The following is a 10,969-nucleotide window of genomic DNA, read 5'->3' as shown; positions in this document are numbered from 1 at the left end:
CAACTTTTAGGGGCTGGAAAATACGGTGCGAGGACAGGTAAAAGGAAGAGTGGATGATTCATAGGGAAGATGAAAGGGGTAGAAGGCAGGAGGAAGCGAATGTGGTATGGGGTGGTCCTTGGGGGAGGTTAGGGGGGGCAAGGGGAGAGTCTTTCTCTGTAAGAAAGACTATCTGGTCACGCAGCCATTCTTTATCTCTGCTTTGACCTTCACTCGGGTTTAGGCCTGGAGGAATTCAGGGCCTGAAGCCGCTGTCCCAGGGCCCTGGGATAGGCTTCCCAAGAAGGCAACAGAGGAAGAAGAATTCTTGGCATCCTGGGATTGTTTAGAGTGATTTTGTCCAAAGATAGGGGACTGACAGGGCGAGTTTTGAGCCTGAGAGTCCATAATTAATATATGACAGTGGAGGCGGAAGGGGTGGATTGTCAGGATTACCTTGCAGTGGTCTCTTGATTCCATGCTTCCTCTCCTCTGTTCTGAAGGTGCAGGTCTCTTCCCAACCATCTTCAGAAAACTGATTCTGCAAAAAAAGCTGCCATCAAGAGTTTCATCAGGAGGGGCTTATTTATCCCTGCCAGACACAAATGTTAGAGCCCAGTTTTCTTTCCCAGAGGTCTCCTTGGTTGCTGACTTATTTTTATTGCTACCCTGGAATAGATGAGCTTCGATCCCTTTTAAGCCCATCTTTCTTGTAGAAGTAGGAAGTTAAATATCCACCTGTGCCCTTTTTCCCCAGAGATCACCCCTCCCCTTTCCTTTAAAAGATTAATGGCCTATTAAAACTAAGTTTCAAGAAATGTCATCTAGTGAAAGATTTGTGTTCTCTATTTGGACTTTTCAAAAGGTGAATAGCATGCTTAATCTTATAAAGCCCACTAGAGTGCTTTTCCCTGTGGTCATTTTCTGTGAGTTTCTAAGTAATTTTGAAGGCAATGATGATGTCTGCAAACATGGGTGGGAGAAGCTCAGCTTTTTAATAGGACACAAAGTGTCATGGGTTCTTTTGGTTGGAAAGGTTAAACCATCAGGTAAGGGGCTTGTCTTCATTCTCTCTCAGACAGGCTTATTTATACCATCATTTCCATTTTCAAGACCTCATGACATCAACTTCAGTCTCTTTTGGAGAGACCTGTACATATCACGTGTACCAAAGCTGCTGTATCATCAGAGTCCCAGACTAAGGAATAGTGACCTTTAAGAAAGAGTAGCTAGCCCTCACGTCCTTCCCTAAGCAAGGAAAGTTCAGTGGGCCTGAGGTCTTGGGCAGAGGAGCCACGGAAGGCAGCTTTGTTGCAGTGATGTTGCTGAAGGCTAGGTGGCAGGCTAGATACATCGTTAAAACACACCTCCTTTCCTGAAGGGAAACAAGCTGACTGGGAGAATTGTTTAACAAAGGAGGTGGGGAATACAGGGGAACAAAATGCTTGGCTAGAGGGACATACTGTATATCAACAACCCATATGTTCACTTATATGCTACCCCGGCCTGGGGACTATGACACCATCCTGAACCATACTGAACTGGAAAATCATCCCAACAGCTGCATTCACGTTTACTTTTCTTTGGAGACCAGGTACAGGCAGCTCAGGACTTGGAGAGCATTGGATTCATCAAAGGATGCCCTATGGCTTCCTGATGAACAATTAGAATGTAATCTTCAAAGTACATAATTAAAAGAAATTTAAATGTTAATTGTAGCATATTTTACATACTCAAGAACAGAAGATAACACAAGTTCCTTTGTACTCTCCACACCATTTCATACCTGTGAACATTTTGCCATCACGGTTGGAAATTTTATTAAGAAGTAATGCAGGGTTACAGGTAACAGCTCACTTGGTTCATCCTATCACATCCTCTTGGTAGAAGTAGCCACTCTCTTGACATAGTTTTCTGTATCCTTTCTGCACAATGTTTTTCTAGGTCATATATGAATCTTTAAAAATAAAATAGTGTTAAGATGATTTTTGAGGATCAAACCACGTGCTGCTTTAGAGTTAAAGTTTTGTAAAGTGGTACCTGCTGCAGCAATTGATGCTCAGGCTGACTGCAAAAGGAACAGGAGCCAACTGTGAGTCAGAGCAATCTGTATCCCTATATGAGCAGTATATAAGCTAATAGTTTTATGAATTGATTTTTAGGAGGCTCTGGAGCAGATCCAGACAGATAAGGCAGAGCAGAGAGAACTCCATAAACACAGTTTTGAGCTGGAGTCTTCTTGGATCACGGGCTCTGGCACATCCCTGCGTTGGACAGCTCAGAAGCTGTGTTAATTTTGGAAAGTGAGATTAACCAAGAAAAGTGATCTGTTGTGATTTAGAAGACAGTGTTGGTAGGTCCAGGTCTAGGAGGGAGAGAGAAGAGGTAGGTAGAGAAATGGAGTAAGAGGAGATGGAAAGAGTGTTAACTGCTTGAAGCAGGTTTAATAGGAGGCCTCTGAGCTGTGAAAAGGCCAAATAAAATCACAGTGCCTGATGGAATCTACATTTCATCCCAGTTCAGCAGGCAGAGGTGGTAAAAACCAGCTCACCACCATGAGCACATAGGGCATATTTGCGTGAATTAGAAAAAACTGCCCTTCCTCGAGGTATTTTCCTACTAGTCATCAGAAAATTGTTATAAGATACGGATTTTGGATTCTTAAAAATAAGTTCCAATAGACTTTTATTGTTGGGCTTAAAATATGTTAATTGTAATGTAACCTAAATTTATACAAACATATTAAGGTCTAAATTCCATATGCCTATGTCACTGTAAAATCTAACACAAATGTAAATAAAGTCAACCAAAGCTACCAGCCCAACAAAGTGCACAGTGACATTAGTTTAATGTGTTGGTTAATGTTAGGGTTGATGTTTTACTGAAAATAAATCAGTATTTCTGTTGTGATTATGGTTTAACTGTTATAGTACAAGGTTTTTGAGCTTGGCATGCATACAGTTGATGTCTCGTTTGGTGATTTAATTCTTCCACTACTTTTTAAACTACAGTGGAGTCATGCCTTACAGAGTGGTTAGTTTTAAAGTCAGCTTGGAATATAAAAATTGGGTATAATCAAAATTCCCCATGAAAATTCCTTAAAGCACTTTCAAAACAAAACTGTACCACAAAATCTTCACTTTTGCAACATGGCAACGTGTCACTCTGCCTTCACTCAACTTCTTTAGATTATTTCAGGATCAAGTCCACTTCTACTCTTTAGCCCACTAGCACGTGACAATGCTAGTGGTGTGATGTGCCTTTGATGCCTTTGAAAATGGGAAGTGTCTTCTAGAGCTATGTTAGATGATGGTCATCCAGATGACCTAAAATGCCTTCAAATTTCATGATTACTAATGAAGTTATAGATCATTTTAGTTTGAGAAACGATGATTTAATCCTTTCCTTTTTTTTTCATCTCCAGGATGGCTCTGTGCTCATGGACAGCATGCATGATATTTAATGACTACTTCACTGGTCCAGGTTCACAGATGACCCCTCTTTAATAATGTAAAAAAATACACCCATGTGACCCTGAACCCATGATCCCAAAGTTGAGCTCACAGTTTCAGACCCTTGACAGATCTAGGACCCCAGAAAGCTTATCTGCAGAGATTCTGCTTCAACCTCTGACCTGCTGGCAGGACTACAAGCTAAGTCAATGTAACTAGGCAATTAATGGCTTTTAAACAGGTTCAGGACCTGTCCCCTGGACTGGACACATCTGACAGAGATGTGGAATCTTAACACAATTGACTGACACATGTTGGACAAAACACAAGCTACACAAATGTAAATATTATGAACAGTTGGTACTTTTGTGGCTGCTGTGTGTGTGTGTGTGTGTGTGTATCAGAGGGTGCGTATAGAGATGTCTTGGGGACAGGAGAGTCAACTACCAATGTACTGCTAAATGTGAAGGTAGGAGATACTCTTTATGGCATGAACATCATGCCTTACTAGGTCCTTTTCCTTGTGAAGACTTATAACAGGTATTATGGTTTGTATTTAGTTCTCCCCTCAAAGCTTCATGCTTTTTCGGAGGTGGCTGAATCTGGAATGCGTGATGCTGGGATTAAGGGCATGTGATTACTAAACCACTACATGTGAGTGATTGTTTTGGTACCGCCCGGATCCTAGTAGTCTGGATAGGATAAAAGGGGCAGAAAGACGCTGTTAAGGTCCCTTGTAGGTTTTGCTACTGTGTGGGCACCATGAACTGTTTCTGCTCTGTGACGCCCCTCTGTCGTGTGTCACTCTGCCTTGGAGCCAGCTGATTATGGACTGAAACCTTTGCAAACTGTGAGCTAAATAAACCCTTTCTCTTCTAACTTTGGGTGTTGGGTATTTTGTCTCAACAATGAGAGAAAAATAACTAACAGAACAGGTAAAGGCACACATTTGACTACATGTCAGGGAATGGAAGCATTTTCAACAAGCCAACCAAAGGGGCAACACACATAGGGTGCAAAGACTGAAAGCTGAGAGGAGAAAGATGTGGTATTTACATAGTTGGGGTGGGTTGAATGTGGAGGGAGGGTTTTCCTGAATCCCAAGCTTTGTACCCACTTTCTTTTGTTGATTAGAGCAGCTCAACCTTGAGCAAGTTACTTAACCTTTTTCTTGTTTAATTTATTCTTCTGTAAAGTGGATTCTTCTAGTAAGTGGCTATTGTGAGGGCTCAATGAGATAATCTATATAAATTATTTAACACTGTATCTATCTCATGTAATGTATTAGTTTACTAAAGCTGATGTAACAAAGCATCCCAAATTGAGTACCTTAAACAACAGAAGCTCATGGTCTCACAGCTCTGGAGGCCTGAAATCCAAGATCAACATGTCAGCAGGGCTATGCTGCCTCTGAATCTGGTGCTAGAAGGATCTCCTCCAGGATCTCTCCCAGCTTCTGGTAGTTCCTTGGTTTATGGCAGCATGAATCCAGTCACCATGTGGGATTCTCTCTGAGTATGTGCCTGTTTACAAATTTTTCTCTCTTTATAAGAATACAAGTCACATAAGATAAAGTGTCTACTCTACTTTATTATGACCTCCTTTCAGCTACTTAAATCTGCAACTATCTTTTTCCCAAACAGATAAGAGCACGTTCTGAAGTTCTGGGGGTAAGGACTCTCAACATATGAATTCTAGGATGAGGGGGGGCACAATTCAACTCATAATGCATAGTGATTACTTAAATAGTTGTTGTTATTATTATTATTACTGACAACAATGCCCTCTTTAATCACCTTTGCATGAGTATTGTTGTAGTCAGAATTTTCAGATCTATATCTTTACACTCATGTTTTTTCTAATCCTTAGTGATTTCTCGTACAAAAGTGCCTTGAGAGAACACGATTCCACTGCTGTTCACCATAGTGTTGCTAGGACTTAAAACAGAAATGAGCCCATAGTGCACAGTAATCTCATGTCGATAAATGAATGAAGTCTGTTTCTTTCCTCCTTTCTTTTTCTTTTTTTTGATTACTTAGTAGCCAGCCGCTTTCCCGTTATCTTTTCTAGATTGCCAAGTATGAAAGGCAAAACAAATGAAACCAAATTTTAATTTCCTTTGTTGATGATTATGAAATCCTCCATAATCACTTGCTCTCCGAGGGAAGTTAGAAACCCAACCAGATGAAAAAGGGCAGCTGGGGTAGTAATGGTGGGGGGGTTTGCCTCTGTTAGAGAGAGCTGGAGTCTACTCTGTACATTTCCTATGGCTTGATATGGGCCTGGACTGAGAGTTTGGAATGGATGGAAAGAGATCAGTGAGGTCAATATTGACTGAAAGTCACAGTCCAAATGAGGAACCATGGACTTGAACAGGTACAGGGGCTTTATTTGGTCCTCAGAAAGGGGTGGTGATACCATGATTCCCTGACTCACAAAGCCACCAGGGCAGAAAAGACTTGACCTCCTGAATCAGTTGGTTTCTGTTCTGAAAATGGATCTGGATTTGCATAAATATTGGACTCTAACAGGAACTGGAATGTGAAACATAAGGGACCACTGCTTTGCATACTAGAGATTCAGAATGAACTGCTGTAGTAGTCACCTTTCCTTTGCTGGAACAAAATAACTGATATATACAGCTTGAAGGAGAAAAGGTTTATTTTGGGTCATAGTTTCTGAGGTTTGTTTGTGTTTGGCTGGCTCCAAGGGAGAAAGATGGCAGAAGGGCCTGGAGGAGGTAATCTGTTTACCTCATGGTAGCCAGGAAGGAGAGAGAGAGAGCGAGAGCGAGAGAGAGAGAGAGAGAGAGAGAGAAGTCCTGAGAAGAGATATATCCTTCAAAGTCACGCCCACATTGATCTACTTCCTCCAAGGAGGCCACACCCCCTAACAGTCCAATCAGCTAATGAAGTTATTAATGGATGAGTCCATCAACAAGGCCAGTGCCCTCGTGATCCAATCACCTTCCTAGGCGTCTTCTCTGAATATTGGTATAATGGGGATCAAGCCCTCAATACACGAGTCTCTGGAGGACACTTTATACTTAAACCCTAAGGTATGTTAAGTAGCTCTGTGGTGGTCTTGGGACCCAATCCCCCACCTCATCCAAAAAGTAATGACTGAAAATCAAAAATACACTAATTGACTGGCAGCATCTGTGTGCAAATGTATCTACCTATCCAGCTGCCTGCTTCCTTGATTATACAGGACAGAGCTTGCAACGCAGATAGCCCCTGGTAAGAAGCAGGAAGGATGCAGGGACAGTGGGCACCAGAAGACACAGGTGTTCTAGGATGGAAGCTGCAGCTCATTTCTTGCCTCTTTACCATTTAAAACTATGAAGATGGCACTGACTTAGCCAGCCCCATCGTTTTTGTTTTAAAGATTTGACTGGTTATTTAAAAAATTATTTAAAAATTTCCAAAGATACAAATGTAGACAGAATAGGATGATGAACTTCATGAGCAACTTGAACTTCAACTTGAAGAAGCAGCCTCCATGCCCACCCTATCTACACATCTCTGCTTCTCTCATTTCCACTGACCGTATTTTCAAATACAGTCACATGCCACATAACAGTATTTCCATCAACAAGGATCTGCATATACAATGGAGACCCCATCAAATTATAAAGGAGCTGAAAAATTCCTATTGCCTAGTGACACTGTAGCCATTCTGACATGGTAGCCTGACACATTGCTCATGTGCTTATGGGATGCTGGTGTAAACAAACCTACCACACTGCCAGTTGTATGAGAGCATAGCAATACAGATATGAATGTCCATAAAATTGATAAAAATAAATGCCTCTGTCATTCATCTATGTATTATCTATACTATACTTTAAAAAATTTTGTTTTATTCTAATTTATTAGAAAGAAGTTCCAGTCAAACTGAGCTGCTTTCTCCTTCAGCTTGATGGGCTTTGATCTCCCAGTTTTCAGCGCAGTTATGAAACATCTAGAATCTATCTAACAAATCTTTTTTTTTTTTTTCTTTGGTACCAGGGATCAAGCTTGGGTCCTTGTGCTTGTGCAACAGGCGGCGAAACCACTGAGCTAAATCCCTGGCCCACAACAAATCTTGATATACTATATTTTTTATTGTTAGAGTGTACTCTTTCTGTTTATATTTTTAAAATGTGCTATAAAACAGTGTGCCATTTTATGCCAGCAGCAGCTTTGTGCATCTCATATTTACCATGTCTCTTTATTACATCACCTCCTCTTGTGATTGATTTAATCTCGTTTTTTTATCCGTGGTGGTCCTAGGAACAATGCGCTATATCATGTATAATATATGGATATACATAGCCTAGGTGTAGTAGGCTGTACTATCTAGGTTTGTGTAAATACACTCTATACTCTTTGCAAAATGGTGAGATTGCCTAGCAACACATTTCTCAGAATATATCCCCATTGCTGAGTGATACATGACTGTAAAATGAAAACATGGCTCTTCAGCTTCAGGTCCAGTGTTGAGCATCTTGAGTGTGGAGCATCTTTCTTTTTGTGCCCTAAAAATGGACCCAGGCATTTCTGAGTAAGAAGTAGTGAGATAGGTGATTTCCCTCTCTACTGCAGAGGAAGAGTTTGGTGACTGACAAAAGTCAGTATTTAGGAAAGGAGATCAGTGGAGTATGAATGACTTGGAGGCTCCAGAGTTTGGACATCTGAGAGGATAGGTGGGTGGCAGATGATGCAGGGGGCAGAGGAAGACAGGCAGAGAAATAGGTGGAGAGGATATAGGCAGGCGACCTACCCTGAGCACAGAGGAGAAGGCAGGGCTGGAAGGAGTGGGGTTGGTGGTACAAACCTCGGAATATTCCATAAAAATGTGGCAATACCTGCATGAATTCCCAGAGGGAATGCATCATGCAGAAAAAGGCCCCTAGGGCTGAGTATAGGAAGAGATCCTAAGGTATTGCTGGGAAGGATAGAGGGATCGCCCAGATGCACAAAGAAACATTGGGCAAATGAAAGGAGCAGTTGGGGCTTAAATTTTTGTCTTCTTAAAGCTCAGACTCTTTAGGAGAAGAAAGAAAATTATGATAATGATAACAGTATTTGCCAACTTTTTTTTTTGTACTGGAAATTGAACTCAGGTCCTTGCACTTTCGAGGCAAGCAGTGAAACCACTGAGCTAAATCCCCAGCCCCTCTATTTGCTAACTTTTATTGAAGGCTTATTTTATGCTAGCCACCTGATATGCATGATTTCATCTAATTGCCTCTACGGCCTTATAAGGGAAATGCTATTTATCAGCCTCACTTTATAATTGAGGAAGCTGAGACAGTGGCTGGTTTAAACTAACCTAAGTTCATACAACTAGAAGTGGAGTTGGTCTACGAGTTTAGGCAGTTTCAGTTGACAGTCTACAAGCTTAACCCCAACTCTAATCTGCTAGCCTGCCTGGAAAAGCCACTGGCTGTTTTACTGTGGTGAAGGGCAGTCACTGCAGCCCCAATGCAGGGGAAGTACAGGGGATGGATCATCAAGAGCACAAGTCACAAAAGCCACCATGCAAACTGTAAGAGAGACCAACCAGACTCAGAGATTGTCCCTGAAAGACAGAAGAGAGATGTGCAGATTGATGGTTGTGATGGTTAATTTTCTGTGTCAACTTGACTTAGCTAAGCAACACCCAGATAGCTGGTAAAGCATTATTTCTGTTATGTCTTTGAGGGAGTTTCTGTAAGAGATCAGTATTTAAGTCAATGAACTGAGTAAAAAAGAACTATCCTTACCAAAGTGGGTGGTGTCATCCAATATGCTCAGATCAATCAATCAATCAATCAATAGAAAAAAATGAGGAAGAATGGACGTTTGGCTCTGTCTCTTCCTGAGCAGGGACATCTGTCTTTTATGGCCCTTGAACATCAGAGCACCCAGTTCACAGGCCTTGGCCTTTGGGCATCGTAACAGCAGACCCCTGCCTAACTTCTCAGGTCTTTGGCCTCTGACAAAAATCACACCACTGCTTTTCCTGGCCTTCATAATTGCATGAGCCAATTCCTGTAATAAATCTCCTCTTATGTATGAATGTGTTTATCTTATTGGTTCTGTTTCTTGGGAGAACCCTGGCTAGTACAATGATTATAGGGAAACTCTGGTTTTCTGCAAAGTAAAGGAGAAAGCAGAAAAGCTGGTGACAATAGAGAGAAGAGGTGATGGCAGAAGGTGACTTTGGAAGAGAGGCTGGGATGACACTTTTTAGTATGGGTGGAGGGGCCTGGTTTCCCAGGGCCACAGAAAGGTGGTGCTGGGGACCAGGGTGGGGGGAAGTGAAGGGCACATATTTGATTTGATCATGGTAAAAGAAGCCAAGAGTGACTCATCATGTTAAGGTGGGAAGAGATGGTGACCTGTGGGGGAGAAATGACCATTTGAAACTATTGGGACAGACCAGATGGGAGGGCAGACCCCTGGAATTGCCTAGAAGTGGCATAGCAGGGGCGCGAGAAAAAGATGCGGTTGTTTCTTCAGCATTCTCCATAGAGGCTCAACTTGGCCCTGGAGAGTGAGAGATGAGTGAAGGCAGGTGGAGGCCAGGAAATCACATCAGATCGGCCCCTTGGGGACTTTTCACTCTCTCTGCCAGCTGTGTGCCTGGAGGGCAGGACAGGGGGAAAGGGAGGATGGTTTGGAAGAAAGAGGCAGACAGCTGTATCCTGGGCTTAGCCACCTCCAGCTTTGTTCAAATATAATGAATCGCACATCATACAATTCACCTATTTTTTTTTTTTTTTGGTACCGGGGATCAAACTCGGGTCCTTGCGCTTGCGCAGCAGGTGGCAAAACCACTGAGCTAAAACCCTGGCCCCGCAATTCACCTATTCAAAGAGCACAATTTAATGATTTTTTAATGTAATCATAGAGTTGTGCAATCATACCATAATCAACTTTAAGATATTTTGCCCTCTTAATAAGAAAATCTCAGCCATTTAGCTATCACCTCAGAAGCTCCTCCTTGCCCCCAACCCTAAGCAATGAATATCTACTTTCTGTCCCTTTAAGTGTGCCTATATTGGACCTGGCACTAAATGGAATCATATGACACATGATCTTTGTTGTCTGACTTTTTTTTCACTTAGCATAACATTTTCAAGGTTCAGTCACATTGTGGAATTCATCAGTTTGATAGTTAACTGTTGTGTCAACTTGAGTTGCCCAACTGATCCGCTTAACATAGTTCTGAGTGTGACTGAATGGATTTACTGAAGATGAAAGACCCACCATAGGTGTGAGTAGCACCAACCAATAGGCTTATACCTGAGTGGAATAAAAAAGGGAAAGAAGGACAGCTCACTTCTGTTTCATTGGGGAAGCTCCAGTTTTTGCCTTTGGACATCATCTCCTGGTTTCCAGTACAGACTCTTCAGCCTTGCAGTGCAGACTCTGGCTTCCTGATATGGACTGGCATGGGACTCTACAGTGAGCACCAGGCCTTCAACCTTTGACAGTCCTTTTGTACTCTTCCACACTTGACTCCACGGGCAGCCGTTGTAAGTCTACCTTGTAAATCCATATATATAT

At 42.1% G+C, this 10,969-nt stretch overlaps 1 protein-coding gene across 50 annotated transcripts in view; it reads left to right on the top strand.

The window, feature by feature from the left end:
• The first annotated feature begins 105 nt into the window (after window positions 1-105).
• LOC101715682 (uncharacterized) overlaps window positions 106-10,969 on the top strand; it is a 348,006-nt gene continuing 337,142 nt past the window's right edge. For 29 of the 50 annotated variants that reach the window (XM_087206117.1, XM_087206116.1, XM_087206104.1 and 26 more), the window contains exon 1: window positions 113-10,938. The gene's annotated coding sequence lies outside the window, so the exon portion shown is untranslated. Of the gene's footprint in view, window positions 10,939-10,969 lie in introns of all 50 variants that reach the window. The other 21 variants (XR_015449164.1, XR_015449163.1, XR_015449161.1 and 18 more) reach the window with 5 other exon arrangements.

This window comes from Heterocephalus glaber, unplaced genomic scaffold, assembly GCF_053883595.1.
Source record: "Heterocephalus glaber isolate CG9 unplaced genomic scaffold, H.glaber_assembly_v1.0 deba00000621, whole genome shotgun sequence".
In the NCBI taxonomy this organism is placed as follows: Eukaryota; Metazoa; Chordata; class Mammalia; order Rodentia; family Bathyergidae; genus Heterocephalus; species Heterocephalus glaber.
The sequence above is the reverse complement of the archived record's forward strand: the minus strand, read 5'-3'. Positions and strand labels throughout refer to the sequence as shown.